This window comes from Macaca fascicularis, chromosome 8, assembly GCF_037993035.2.
Source record: "Macaca fascicularis isolate 582-1 chromosome 8, T2T-MFA8v1.1".
In the NCBI taxonomy this organism is placed as follows: Eukaryota; Metazoa; Chordata; class Mammalia; order Primates; family Cercopithecidae; genus Macaca; species Macaca fascicularis.
Window position 1 is genome coordinate 361,511 of NC_088382.1, and position 15,878 is coordinate 377,388.

The 15,878-nt window shown below is 42.1% G+C and overlaps 1 long non-coding RNA gene across 2 annotated transcripts; it reads left to right on the forward strand.

The window, feature by feature from the left end:
- Positions 1 to 55: 55 nt before the first annotated feature.
- On the forward strand, positions 56 to 8,829 carry LOC135964579 (uncharacterized). 2 transcript variants are annotated; one of them, XR_010577067.2, is made up of 4 exons: positions 56 to 139; positions 1,140 to 1,250; positions 1,611 to 1,768; positions 6,914 to 8,829. It is a non-coding gene; the product is annotated as an uncharacterized lncRNA (long non-coding RNA). The 2 variants fall into 2 exon arrangements; XR_012416974.1 differs by lacking the exons at positions 56 to 139; positions 6,914 to 8,829 and having other exon boundaries at positions 1,039 to 1,250; positions 1,611 to 4,693.
- The last annotated feature ends 7,049 nt before the right edge of the window (positions 8,830 to 15,878 follow it).

The following is a 15,878-nucleotide window of genomic DNA, read 5'->3' on the forward strand; positions in this document are numbered from 1 at the left end:
ACAGGTCCCCACCCCAGCGCCCCTGATTGTATGGGGCTTCCGGCCCCGCCCCCTCAGGCCCTGAGTGACAGGAGATTGCGATCTCACGTGAGGCTGGATGTGGCCAGAATGACCGGTTTGGCCTAGCGGTTTGTAGGGGGTGCGTCCTTCCTGCGCTGGGATCTGACCACGCAAGGAGCACATTCGCATTTAACCTTGTATACAAGATTATAACTATTTTGCGTAATAAGATATAAAATTGCAAGCAATATAATGGCAATTCTGTAACTGCCCAGTGGGTTCACTTTGCCCGCTACCTAGACAGAGCCGATTTCTCAAGACGGGGGGAATAGCAATAGAGAAGGAGTAATTCACGCAGTCGGCTGTGCGGGAGACCGGAGATTTGATTTTTATTTTATTTTATTTTATTTTATTTTATTTTATTTTATTTTGTTATTTCTGAAACAGAGTCTTGCTCTGTCGCCCAGGCTGGAGTGCAGCCTCGGAGTTTTATGATTATTCAAATCAGTCTCCCTGAGCATTTGGGGATAAGAGTATTTAGAAAGGTTATTTTGCCAAGGTTGGGGATGCTTGTGCATGACACAGCCTCAGGATGTCCTGATGACAGTTGCCCAAGGTGGTCAGAGCACAGCTTGGTTTTGTTGGAGATAAATGCTCGGTGACGCAAAGTGAAACCAGCACTCAAGCAAAAGTTTTCTCAGCAACGCAATTTACCTCTGCGGAAGCGTGCTGCTCGCATCAATCACAATTGCAAGAGCACACGGAACAAAGGAAAGCAGGGGTTTTTATTCCTAATGCAATCCCTACCTCTGGCATGGGCTGGGGCCAGACCTCAAGATCTACACTGATCCCGTTGGCTATTTGTGAATACTTTCCCAAATAAGGAAGGGGGAAGGGAGTCATGAGTTACAATGGTGGGACGTGTGGTTTGGAAGGGAGAAATGGGTGCAGAGCAGGTAACCAAGGGAACAGATGTGAGTTATTGATTAGAACTGACAGGGGGAAGGTTGTTTACAGTAACTAAGGGCAAGGAGGCATGGAGAACAAGAAAGTTGAGTTCGAGAACAAAACACAAGAACGTTAACATGCCGAAACTCGGAAGAGAAACTGACTGTATCTGACGGTTTTACACATTTTAGGGAGACAGGAGACATCAATCAACATATGTAAGATGAACACTGGTTTGATCCGGTACAACCTGAAGCAAAAGTGAGTCAACTGGAAGCCAGGAGGGGCCTTCCAGGTCACAGGTAGGTGAGAGAGGAACGGTTGCATTCTTCTGAGTTTCTGATGAGCCTTTCCAAAGGAGGCAATAAGATACGCATTCTTCTCAGCGAGCAGCGGATGACTTCGAATAGAATGGGAGGCAGGTTTGCCCTAAGCAGTTCCCAGATTGATTTTTCCCTTTATCTTAGTGATTTGGGGGGCCCAAAATATCTTCCTTTCCAATTTTCCCCTTTTGTTTTAAAAATATTTTGGAGAAAGCATTTTAGAAGAAAATCAGTCTCTGGTGGCAGGTTTTGTCTGACTTCTCATGGAGTAGCTGAGATTACAGGCAAGCGACACCACACCTAGCTAATTTTTTTTTTTTTTTTTTTTTTTTGTGGTAGAAACGGGGGTCTCCCTCGGTTGCCCAGGCTGTCTCTGGTGCCCAACGCAGGGCTCCCCGTAATCTCTACAAATAATCCAGTGAAGGAACACCAGAGCGTGGAAAGCTGAGGACGACCGAAAAAGGACTCCCGAGTAGGTTTTCACTTCAAGCTCTAGGGTAAGGAGGGCGCTCGGGGAATTCCAGGGAAACCTCGGGAAAATGTGGGTCAGGCTGAGAGTAAGTTCGCTAATTACTTAAGCCTTGTGCAGCAGTTACTGTGCTACGGAGGGGTAATTGTCAGTACCCAAAATCTCACATCTTTGTTCCGCCTGGTAGACAAGTATTCTCCTTGGTTCCCGGAATATGGAATCATGAATGTAGAAGATTGGGACAAGGTGGGATCAGACTTAAAACGAGCACAACAGGAGGGCAGCGATATTCCCGTCTCTGCTTGGCCTGTGTGGTCGGCAATTAAAACAGCCCTGGAGCCCTTCCACGCTGAGGAGAAGGAGGATTTTCAGGATGACATAGGAAAGTTGAATAATCAGGAGTCTAATTATCAGCAAAGTGAACCATGACAGTCTCCTTTAAAAAAGGGTGAGAAACGGGAAGGTATGAAAGGGCGAGAAACGGGAAGGTATGTATGCTAACCTTCAGAGACTTATAAAAGAAACTGTGCCACCTACTGCGCCTTTAGGGGAAGGTCTGGAATGGCCACCCCCAGGCCAGCCTCGTGAATACTTGGAAGGGGAGCCTGAGACCCGCACCTTGCCGCTCCTATTGTTGCAGGCCCCGCCGGTAACTATGGCGAAGGGAAGCTTCAGGCTTGTCCAACAGCCAATTAGGATGAGGGAATGATCTAGGCTTGCCCACCTGTTAATTATGGTAGAGGAGTGCTGCGAGCGGGTCCAAATACAAATATGGCACAGGGACAATCCAGGCATCCATTCGCCAGGCACAAGAAATGGGGGATTTGAATGCTTGGCAGTTTCTGGTAATTATTTCACCAGCTGAGGAGGCCAGAGAACTTACTCAAGCATGCTGGGAGCCATTTCCTTTTAAAATATTAAAAGACTTAAAGCAAGCAATTGGACAATATGGGCCAAATTCCCCTTATGTTCATTCCTTGCTACAATGTATGGCTTATAACAGACGCTGAATACCTATGGATTGGGAGGCACTAGCCCTTCCACTTTCCACCATGAGGTGAAAAAGACTGAGACTCCACCAGATGCAACTGCCCAATCTCAGACATTCCAGCCACCAATATTGTGAGCCAAAAGGACCTTTTTTACTTATAAATTACCCAGCCTTAGGTATTCTGTTACAGAAGCACAAAACAGACTAAGACACAAATGTAGGAAAAAACTCACTGAAGGTGTAGGGAAAATGTGTTGACCTAAGTCACTTTGAAAATGAATAGAATCCGTATGCTGAAGGCAAATGAACTATACTTCATCACTGGATTCCATTTTATAAAGTTCTTTCCAACAGAAGCAATTGTGAACAATTGTAAAACCACAGTATCTGTATCTGGAATAAAGCAATGACTTACATAAGTCACAGATGGTAGGAACCAGGTTTCTCACTGTTGAAGTGGGAGGTTACAAATTAGCAAGGGGAGAAGGCTAGAATGATTCATGTGATAGTAGATCAGAGGTGGAGACATGAACGTAAACTTATGTTTAGTTTAATATAGATACACACAGTTCTACATAGAAAACTTTATGATTAGGTGTGTATAGGTAGGTTAGACACACACATATACTTCCTAGCATTGCTAATGAAGAACAAGTGCTATTCAACAATGTGCTCATTCAGCAGCCAGATGTAAGTTTTCCTACCATTCTGAAAGGAATCAGGCTCTTTGAAGAAATGTCTGATACTAGAACTGGGACAGTAAATATAGGAGTCGGGATAATCTTGAAGTATCAGAAAGTAAGTAAGTACTAAAAAAAATTAAAATATATCAAAGAAAAATAATAGCCAATAAAAACAGCTACTGATGGCCAACACAGGAATGAATTGTAGTGTTGAATAATAATTAAAGCTGAAAGTAATTATCTAGGTGTCTGTATTTGTATACACACGTGAATAAGAAAACAGAGTTGCATAGAAATCTCCTTTGCAAAAGAATTCCAAGTAACTGATGTAGACACTCAGCCATCAATAATGTGGAGCCAACTCCTCACTCCGTAAGTGTGGGCTCCACACAGTGACTTGCTCCAAAAGAACACATGCAGTATGGGCAAGGAGGAAAAATAACTTCACAGTGGAGAAACCTGACAAACAGTAGCTCTGCCAAATGATCCAAGTGAACATCAAAGGTGACAGTTCACCTTGAGAACATGCAGTGACAATGGGGAACATTCTACAAAATTCCTGACCAATCCTCCTCAGTACTATCAAGGTCATCATGACATGGAAAGCCTGACACATTGTCACAGCCAGGAAGAGCCCACAGGGACGTGATGACTACATGTCATGCGTGATCCTGGATGGGATCCTGGGTCAGAGTAAGACAGAACCAAGGGCATCCAAATGAAATATTAACTTTAGTTAATAATAGTCTATCAGTATTGGTTCATTAACTATGACAAATTATGTAAGATATTAATAAGCCATGTGAGATACACTGATAGAAGATGTTAATAAGAGATGAAACTAGGTTGCAGCTACATGGGAAATCTCTGCATTTTTGAGGGGGGCAATTTCTGAGTCAGTAAAAAAAATGATGTAAAATAAAACTTTATTGAAAACAGTTATATTTTTTGAATACTTCTTTGTTTAATTATTTATACCATGAATTACTAGTAATTGACACTGTTAACTAGTCCTGTTTTTTTAAATAAGAGCATTTATGACACAAAATATTAAACAGTGCAGATTGATATATAAATCAAAACAAATGCTCTTTACATGTTTTCTGTTAGAGTAGTCACACATATGTGTAAACTTAATTATCATATTTTTTTCTTGTGCTGTAGTTGTCTCCTGGTTCATTCTCTAAAATGCTGTTCGCCTTAGACCAGGAAAAAAAAACCTTACAGACTCTGTTTCAATTCATGGCTAAATATTTTCAAAACAGTGACTTTGTAAAAATATGTTCCAATGGAAAATTGATTCATTGTGATGGGATCACTTATTCTAAAGACTTCTTGTCTTTATTTCGTGTCCATGGCTACCTTTTAGCCATAATACAACAGAATCAAATATTAGCCACTGGGAAAAAATATTCAAAGAAAGAAAATACGTGAAGAGAACTTATGACCATGATGATTCAATGTTTTACCACAATGCTTTCTAAAACACAAGAGTGTAAAAGGATATTCAAAGTCAATTTCCTCAGTGAGGCTTTGCAGAAAATGAGGAAACTAGAGAAAAAAAATGGCAGGACATTCTACAGGTGATTTTAGATGTTGCTATGTTTTACGGGAAAAAAATACTTTTACCTTTTAAAGAATCAGAAAGAATTATTGGAAACCCAAACTCTGGAATGTTTGCAAATTTAGTTGAGCTTCTGTGTAATTATGTTTATATAGCTAGCCACAAAGTTGATGATTTTTTAAAAATCTGTGCCTTATTTGTGTAATAAAATACACAATGAATAATTAAGGCTCATAGGAAAACATGTTAGACCTTGTGAAAGGAAAATCAATCTTGGGGACCCAAAATCACTAAACTAAAGGGAAAAGTCAAGCTGGGAACTGCTGAGGGGAAATCTGCCTCCCATTCTATCCAAACTTACCCATCTGCTCACCAAGAGAAATGCATATCTGATTTCCTCATTTGAAGAGAGTAATCAGCAATGCAAAAGGATGAAACCATTTGTCTCTTACCTACCTATGATCTGGAAGCCCTCTGTCTGGCCTTCTCAAATTTCTGGACTGAACCAATGTACATCTTACACATATTGATTGACGTCTCATGTCTCCCTAAAATGTATACAACCAAGCTGAGCCCCTGCCACCTTGAGCTGTCTCAGATTTTCAGGGTTCACACATGTAATGTAGGATGTCAATGTTCATAAAAGAGATATTGTTCTATCTACTATTACAAATATGCTGCCAATTAACCTTAGACTTTCTCAACAAAATAAAAAATGTTGATGAGGTACAAATAATATATTTAAACTTAAATAATGTTGCAAGTTTTAATATGGCTACTTTTCAATTTTTCAATACTATTTTTTACTACTTTAACACTGTAAGAAAAATTAGTAATTAAAATATGAATAAAAGTGTTTACAGTGGGGTGCACATGTTTCCTCCAGCCTCTGCCCATCCCCAGCTTTCATCCCAACTGTCCTGATGGTGGCTCTAAGCATTGCTCCTTTCTCTGTACCAAGATCTCTCCCCAGAAACAAACCCAAATCTTACCATATGTTATGGCATGCTGTGATGATGAACAGCGACGAGCAGCCAAAGCCTCAAGGCAGGGAGGCTTTTGTAAAGCAAGACTTGTAGAATGTAACATGTGAAAGAAAAGCCCATAGCAGAGCTCCCTCCTCAGCACACGGGGAGCAGACAGGAAGCTTTTGCCTCACCTTCCTCAATAGCCTGCAGCCACATCTCCCCAGGTCAGTCTTAAGGACAACAAAACTCTGGTCTTCAAGGTGGACACGCTACTAGGTGCTCCAAAGCCATGGTGCCTCACTCTCAGGTGGGTTCTGAGGAGAACAAAGCTCTGGTTCTAATCCTAACCCTAACCCTGTCCCAGGACTTTGACCCTGAACCTAAACCCTGATCCCTACCCTGATCCCTAATTCTGATCCTTACTTTGACCCTAACTTTGATCTTGACCCTGACCATGACCCCACCTCAAACCATACTTCTGGCCCTGACTCTGAGCATAATCCCTGTTATTATGTTTACAATCTATCTCTAGTCTTACCCTCTAGTGGTAAATAGCTGTACCCAAATGCACTTTTAAATTATTTAACTTCTTTTCCTTGAGTTCTCTAAGGACATCCTAAAGGAAATGTCATTATGTATTTTGTAGTCCCTCTGAGTGGCATGGCTTCAGATAAGTTCTAATACTTTGCAAGACATAAAAGGTTTGGAGAGTGACAGCACTGGGCTGTTTGGGATGCATGTTGGCATTCATGATAGTCATTGGTGCTGTTCTCCAAATATTTTCAGTTCACTTTTTATGAATGCATTCTTACTGTTCCATCCCACCTACTTAAATTTTCACATGGCCACATGACTGTTTTTTTTTTCTTTGCCAATGGAGGTGAGAAGAAAATAACATGTGACTTTTTCAGGAGAAATTTCCAAGAAACAGAGTTCTATTCCACATGCTTTTCTCTCTTTTCTGTAGCAATGAGGATCTTATAGATGGTCCCTCCTTCCGTCTGGATTCCTGTGTTAGGATGATACAGCACAGAGCTACCTCTCACCTGACCCATGATGAGATGTATATAAATGAGGAAGAAGATTTTTGAGCCACTGAAATTTGGAGGTTGTCTGTCACCACAGTTTAACCTAGCTCCCATTGACTGATGCAAGGCTGAAGAATGAGTCCAAACTGGATCTGGACAAGACATGTGAAGAGCACTCCAGGTTGAGTAAAATTCAAGTGTTTTCTCAAGATAACAGTGAGCACGACATGTTATTGGGTGGGTGTGGGATAAATAAGGTATATCAGGTGAGAATAGTGAGAAACTCAACTTTAAAAGATGGTGCTGATTTGGACTGTGGAGAGATTCAAATGCCCTGCTTAGCATTTGAGATTGTGATGGTTGAACAAACTAATTAAAAGTCCTAAATGAAGACTTGGGATAAATATCTGAGGGTGTCTAATATCCCAATTTTTCATCCTAGAATCGGCAGAGTCCTTGACCCCATTCTAGTGAGACTTCCAAAAGAAAAAAGACCTACATTTCTTCAACAACCCACATTGAGAGACTTTCCTGCACTTTTGACCTGTGGCTAACACTCCTCACCTTTCATTCTGTCATCAGCATTTTGGGGAAATATCTTTAACTCTCTATGATTTACAGGTTATTAAGTGGCCTTTATAATTCCCTCCAGAGGTGGAAAGGACTAATGATGATGGTGTCTCAGCTCACAGCAGCAAGCAGGCATGTGTGCTCAGCAGTCACGTGGCTCATCTGCTAGGAGCTTACTAAATACGATATTCTACAATGTTGCTTAACACAAGGGGAGACGCTCCTGACTCAGAGGGTTTAATTGCTTGCCTACTTCTTTTTCTGCCCTCTTGGGCTCCTAAAATGAAAAGAACCCTGGGGTTATAAAATGAGTCAAAGGGGTGCCAGCCGTATCACAGCAAAATAGATTCCTAAAAAATCCCTGGCCTAAGATGACAGCCTTGGCTGGATAAGTTTGAATGTGCTGATAGCGCACATGAGAGAGTGAAGGTGGTTGAAATGTTCATATTAAAGAATTTCCACCCAGATTGCAAGAAAAGAGAGAGGAATGGAGATGGCAGCATGAGTCCCTACAATAAAAGCAGATGTTTTGAGATCACTTATATCTGTTCTGACAAAAATTAAAGACAGAAACCAAAGTTTAGCCTGAGGCTAAAATTAATTGGGCAATAAGCCAGAGGCACATATGACATAGACAGATTTAAACATTTCTCCCTTATATTAATAGAAATACTAAACTTACAAATAAATTGATTCCAAATAAAACAAATATTCAAAAAATTTGATGAATAAACACTGGGATCTACAGTAGTATTTGAAGGAGATCTCACAAACAGATTTGGTTTTTGAAGGTTAGAACTGATGGTCTAGAGAATTCATTGCATTCCAGAGAGAGAAAGGAGGAATTTCTTGGGTTCCTTCAGGAATGAGTCTAGCTTTGCCTCATCTTTGTTTCAACTATGGATACGGTGAAGAAAACATGATGATTTCACCAATTTAAGGTGCAAAAAGTCACTGGGGTCTCTAAGAAGCCTGGGATTCTTCTGCTGGAAAAATAAGTTTGTTGAGAAAAAATGAGTTGAGGAGGCTGTTACTGAAGTGAAGCAGAATTGTTTTTACATAATCTGCTCATTACCCACTCTGTAGTATGGATAAAAATTATTCAAGCAAAAGTCCTCTTACTGTTCCTGGAATGCAGTGGATAGAGAACAGATTAGTTTTTTCCCCTCAGAACACAACCACAAGAAACATTCTACCTCAGATGAGATATTGCCTAATTATTTTCAAAAGACAGTGAAAAATGATGGATGTAAATGTTTGCTACAAAATAAATACATGCTAGAAACAGAAGCTTCTGGGTCACAGTTATATTAGAGCTACCTGTGTTCCCCTGTCACTGAGATTAAAAAAATGTCCAATACAATCATTCACAGCATGGGAGAGGGGAAGGTGAAGGATGGAAAGGCCGGTCATAAAAGGATCAGAATTTCAGTCCATAAGGAAGTGGCTTTGTGCATTGTCTGTTGCTGTGTGCAAGGTGAAGGCTGGGGCAAGAAAACGTGCAGTAACAAGGGCTCCTTTGTCCATCTCACCTCTCTAGATACCAGGTTGCAGACATGTTGCATTTTAATTGAAAGGTTGATATAATTTTTTTAAAAGAACACTTGCAGTGTTTGAAGTGACAAAGGCTGCTGTGACAAAAAAGCAGGGAAAGGGATTTTGTTTTAAAGCAAACAACAACAACAAAAACCCCACAAAAAAGCAAACAACAAATAAACAAAAAACAGAGGAGGAAGTTGGCTGTGACTACTTCCAGGAAGGGACTCAAAGAGGCAATTGGAAATTTTATTCGCTTTGCAACTGTGGGTTTTCCAGCCTGCTTCCTTTCTAAAGTATATTACTTTGTTTTTGGTTCATGAAGTTATCCCTTTCTGTTTTCTGGAACAGCTACATATTTTCTTTATCTATCGTCTATCTACCTGCCTATCATCTATCTATTTACTATCTATCTTTTCTACCTTTCACTATCAAGAGCTTGGGTCAAGCAGGATAGAATTGCAGTGTATGTCCACTCTACCATTTAAAACAAGAACTCTCGTAGGCATTCTCCATCATATCACAAACCTGAGCTTTCTAAAACAGGGTGTGGCAAACTACCATGCATGGGCCATGTCTGACGCAGTCTGCATTTGTAAGTAAAGTTGTACTGGGACATAGCCACATATATGTGTTATATGACATCTCTGGCTGTTTTCATGGTACAATGGAAGAGATAAATCATTAACAGAGAGACCATATGGCTTGGAAAACTTAAAATGTTTAACATTTAGCCCTTTGCAGAAAATATTTTCTGACTCTTGTTTTAAAAGATCTTTGTTTAGAATGCTACCTATTGCCTTCTGGATAGAATCACAACTCTTTACCACAATAGACACAGCTTGAACCCTGCTTCTATATCCAGCCTCATCTATTATTTCCGCTTCTCCTTATTTTCCTAGTGGCCATGCTGATGGATTGTCAGCTTCCCAGATGTGCAAGAATCTCTCGTCCCTTCCTGACATTCTCATGCTCTCCCTCTGACTCTAGAGAACTTTCTGTCCCATCTCTCATGACAAATCCCTTCTTCAGCCCCTTTGCTCCTTCCTTAAGGATACTCATTTGGCTCTATTTTGGGTGACATGCTCCTTCTGCATCTCCCAGAGCCATCCTGTGTCTGTCAGCTACTGCATTTCTTTGCATCTCTGTGTCATATATCACCAAATCTGCCTAAGCTTTCATTAGTCACTGCATGACAACTTCAGACTCCACCAGCATTGTCCCCACTAACCACCAGGCTTAGACATTTGTCCAGTATGCTCAGGGTTGTGGGGTAGTAGCAGTAACCAGCCGGGGAGCATCATCTCTTACACCAGAATCAAATCTGTAGATCTCTGCCATTCATAAGTATTTGGAGTTTAAAATTAGCATAAAGATTTTCCTTAAAATAAGAACAAATGGCTTGAATAGGCTTTTGAAATGTATGATTTTTCCTCTGGTTCATTTCGGTGTTCAGTATTCAGACATGAATCTAAACACAACTCTGCTCTTAGTAGCTGTGTGACCCTGGGAAAGTCGCTCAATCTCCCTCCGCTAAATTGTGTTGTATGAATAACGAGAAGAGAGTTGTTATTTGTATTTAGTGAATAATAACAAACAAAAAGCATTTAGCTTTCTGGAACCTGGCATGTAGTAGATCCTCATGAAATACCAGCTCTGTTGATAAAAGTAGACAAAAAGGAGCTTTCAAAGTCAACAACAACATCATGCAGTGAAGGACATAGATGAGAAGCTGCTGCTGCAGCCTGGAGCTCCTGGGGGCCCATTTTGTCCGTGATTTAGCAGGAATGCACTACCTTTCCATGAGGAGACACTGCCCACAGAAACCAAGGCCATTCTTTTAAGACAAACATGTTGTAATAGTGTTTACATTGTGTAATTGTATAATATAATTAATAATGTAAAATTGTTTACATTATTATGTTACGACTATTGTACAGACCTTTACACCTAGATATTCTGAAGTTGGTGGTCTGTGAGTGGCATTGAGTGATGACTGACACACTCTGACCTGGGATAGAACAACACATGCCCCTGCAGTTTGCTGAATTTCAGGGCATCACCACCTTTTTTCAAGAGTGTGTTTTCCTATCCTCTAGAGTTTTGCCCACTTAAGCAATGGTTTTGCTGTAATAAAGAATTACACTATTTATCAAAATGTTACTTTGGAGAATAAAGTTTTCTTAAACTATCAGGCCCATAGCTAATGCCAATGGCTCCAAGGATGAGAAGGTAAAAAAGCCTTTTTTTTTTTTTTTTTTTTTTTTTTTAGGCCAAGAGAAAAAAAATCACATTTCAAACTGTCTCCTGCTAGTCACTGGAAAATTAGAAGTGAACACATTCCCCTCCCAGCCCAATCACAGCTACTAAATAACCAAGATCTCCTGCAGGTGCCTTGGCTTTGTGAGCCTGGAGTTGCTGGCTGGTACTGGGCAGCAGGCAGCAGAGCTGGTCCCATTTCTCCATGCTTTCCCCATGCTGTGGGGGACACAGGCACATTGAGTAACCTGGGTCCTGGCCTGGTGCTGGCTGGGAAGCTATTTGATGTCAGGCTCATAGTGGACTTCTGAGTTGAAAAGAGTATGGGTCACCCAGCCCCACTTACTCATTTTACAAAGAATGAAAATGGGGCTCTATTCCAGACATGAGAGTACACATTGTAAGACTGTGCAGGCTTGCTGCACTTGTATCCACTCAGCATACACTTACTGAGTGCCAAGTGTCTCCAGCATGAGAGGGGCTCTAGTCCCCGGGGTCCCACCCTCCACAGACAACAGCAGCACTTCGAGGGACAGAGGTGCAAAGAACAAGGTGGGGGCCCTTCTGTTGGAGAGGCAGCTAGGGAGGGTCCTTAGAAGAAGTGACAGCTGAGCTGTTCTCTGAAGGGTAAAGCTGAATTACTTGAAGTTTAGGACAAAGGAGTGTCTGGGGAAGTGGAACCTATGAGCCAAAAGCATAATGACTTGTCCAGAGAAGTGTAACAAGCTCCATATTGTTTCTATGCCAGATTTGAACAGGAATCAACATAGGAAAGAGCAGGATCCCAGAGCCAGGGCCTTGGATTTCACCCGCTGGCAACGGGAATGTTCACTGGGAATTTTGGGGGTCAAAACATGAAAGTGTTTTCTCTTAGCTCCAATTCTCTCTGTCTCTTTCTGTCCCTCTCTCTCTCCCTTATCTTTAATTTTTGTATTATCCTGAGAAAACACAGATGTGTCAGACATGGGGATTAGCAGCTTGCCTCTTTCTGGACGACTTCAGGGGAGCACTTTGGCCTATGTGAGCTTATTTACAATAATTCAAGAATCTTGCAAAAAAAAAAAAGTCACGGTAGCAGAGATTAGAAAATCTCCTAGTATTTCTTCTGACACTTTGAATTTATGATTAATATGTTTAATCTTCATCTTCTGAAAAGTCACCAGGTGCACAGTGAGACCATAAAGGTGTTCTGTTTCTGTGGTTTGTGTCTTCAACAGTCGGTGGTTTTGCAGCAACAGCATTGCATGTGGGTTTTAAGCTGATGATGCTCAACAGTGGACAATTCTCTTCACCTGCCTGGGCCCCACTGCCCACCCTTCCATACAGTGCAGGGTCACAGCTGAGCTCTCCAAGACACCTTGCAGGATCTCAGCTTCTGAACTGTCAAGTGTCTTCTAGATGAAGGCTTAGTCTCATAGCCTTTGTGGCTTCCTCCAGGTAACACTTGGTTTTTTGACCTAACCCTGGTATTTGTGTGACACAAGTGTGAATGTGCTCCCTGTGGCAGCCCTGAGGAAGGATTCAGTCATTATAGATGCTGAAAGGCAAATGCAGTGTGCTTTTTTCCATCATCTCCAGTCCTGTATTATTTTTACACATCAGCCCATTTGAAAAAGAAAACAAAAAAGCCTCCTGTTAGAATTAAATCCCTTCTGGAGATAATGGGTATTTTTAAAATCTTTAATTTTATTTATAGTCACATTTGCTCTCAGTGCTGGCCAGGATCCACTAGAGGGCAGACAAACCCGTGTGTATTTGTGTGGTGCTGGCTGAGTGGTAATAAGACCAGTGCCTGCCAGGATCCACTGGGGGCAGAGACACCAGCATGTATTTGTGTGGTGCTTGCTGAGTGGTAATAAGAACAGTGCCTGCCAGCATCCACTAGAGGGCAGGCACACCCGTTTGTATTTGTGTGGCTCTTGCTGAGTGGTAATAAGAACAGTGCCTGCCAGCATCCACTAGAGGGCAGACACACCCGTTTGTATTTGTGTGGCACTTGCTGAGTAGTAATAACAGTGCCTGCCAGCATCCACTAGAGGGCAGACACACCCGTGTGTATTTGTGCAGCACATGCTAAGAGATAATAAGAACAGTGCCTGCCAGCATCCACTAGAGGGCAGACACACCCGTATATGGTGCTTGCTGAGTGGTAATAAAAACAGACACCCTGCCCTGCTGGAGTCAACTTCCAGTGCCCAGGCCAGCGGCAGCAAGTAAGAAAACCTCGGTTTCCATATCTGCATCAGCTACACAGTGCTCTCACACAGGAGGCATCAGCCAGTTTTCTCAGTTAAAGAGACAGAAACAAAATGTGTCCTCACTACTTTTTGAATGTACCATGTTATCTAATGTTTTAACTTAATTGAATGAATAAACTCCTTATGCATCTGGACACATGCACAGAAAATTCACAAACAAAAAAACACAAAATAGAATATTTTGCCAAAAGAAAATGTCTTTGATACGTAAATTTCACTTTTTTCTATCTTTTAGTGATTTTAAAGTAATGAAATTGAGAAGTCTGTGCCTGTAAAAGACTTTTTAAAGAGCATGGTATTTCTCCATTTTGAAAAAAAAGGGCAAAATATCTTCTACTATAGATAGAATTGGCTGAGAGTAATAAACAGAAGATTAAGAAATGACTTTATCCCCTGCTATTTTGTCAAGGGCTACAGTGAATTACGCACCCTGGCTTGGGTTTGCACACTACGTGCTGAAAGCCAGCAGTCACGCAGGCCATGCTCTCCCACACTTAGAAAAAAAGCCCATGAGAAAGAGCTCCATCAAGTTCACACAGAATGACCTCCAGCAAGACCTGGAAAATGCTCAGTTTCACAAAATACCTGTGTCCAAATCCTTTCAGCGCACAGCTCTGGCATCAGGTTCCTGTGAGGACAGACCCCGAGATGGATTTCTGGTTGGAGGCTGCTGCCAGAGGAGACAATGTGGCCACAGATGGCTCATGCTGCTCCCATGCTGCAGGGACCAGTGACTTGGGGGTCCTGCTCACTGTCCTGTTGGGGAGCTGCAGAGATTCACCCCAGCTGAGTGGACTCTGCTGTGTCTCCTGTCAAGAAGCTCCTCAGTTTACCTTGGTTTTTCCTTTTTAAAACTCTCTGGTGTATTCCTCTCCAGTGGGGGCTGCATCTCACCTTAGAAGAAAATATTTTCCAGCTGGGCGATGCGGCTCACGCCTGGAATCCCAGCACTTTGGGAGGCCGAGGTGGGCGGATCATGAGGTCAGGAGATCGAGACCATCCTGGCTAACATGGTGAAACCCTGTTTCTACTAAAAAGATAAAAAAATTAGTCTGGTGTGGTGGCGGACACCTGTAGTCCCAGTTACTTGGAAAGCTGAGGCAGGATGTTGGCTCCCTACAAGCTCTATCTCCTGGGTTCATGCCATTCTCCTGCCTCAGCCTCCCAAGTAGCTGGGACTACAGGTGCCTGCCACCACGCCTAGCTAATTTTTGATATTTTTAGTAGAGACGGGGTTTCATCGTGTTAGCCAGGATGGTCTCGATTTTCTGTCCTCTTGATCCGCCCACCTTGGCTTCTCAAAGTGCTGAGATTACTTTGAGATTGTGTACCTTAGAGCTGGTGGGGGCCTAGCCTCTTGATCCACCACGCCTGGCACACGTTTGTCTTCTTTTGAGAAGTGCCTCTTCATGTCCTTGGCCCACTTTTTAATGGGGTTGTTTTTCTCTTATAAATTTGTTTAAGTTCCTTATAGATGCTGTATTAGACCTTTGTCAGATGCATAGTTTGTAAATATTTTCTCCTATTCCATAAGTTGCCTGTTTACTTTGTTGGTAGTTTCTTTTGCTGTACAGAAGCTCTTTAGTTTAATTAGATCCCACTTGTCAATTTTTGCTTTCCTTGCTATTGCTTTTGGTGTCTTTGTCACGAAATCTTTGCCTCTTCTTATGTCCAGGATGGTATTGCCTAGGTTGTCTTCCAGGGTTTTTATATTTTTGGGTTTTCCACTTAAGTCTTTAATCCATCCTGAGTTGATTTTTGTGTATGGTGTAAGAAAGGGGTCCAGCCTCAATCTTCAGCACATGGCTAGCCAGTTATCCCAGCACCATTAATTGAATAGGGAGTCTTATCCCCATTGCTTGTTTTTGTCAGAAAAGCTGTGTTTCTAAGGCTTTGCCCAACATACGTTTAACTTTTGACACATCTTTTCCCCAGTCAATAGACTGCAGGAAATGGGACAGGATTCTTGGAAATAAAGAGCTGACCTGGCCAGGCGTGGTGGCTCATGCCTGTAATCCCAGCACTTTGGGAGGCTGAGGCGGGCGGATCACAAGGTCAGGAGATTGAGACCACCCTGTGAACGGTGAAACCCTGTCTCTACTAAAAATACAAAAAATTAGCCGGGCGTGGTGGCAGACGCCTCTAGTCCCAGCTACTCTGGAGGCTGAGGCGGGAGAATGGTATGAACCCGGGAGGCGGAGCTTGCAGTGATCGGAGATTGCGCCACTGCACTCCAGCCTGGGCCACAGGCGAGACTCCATCTCAAAAAAAAAAAAAAAAA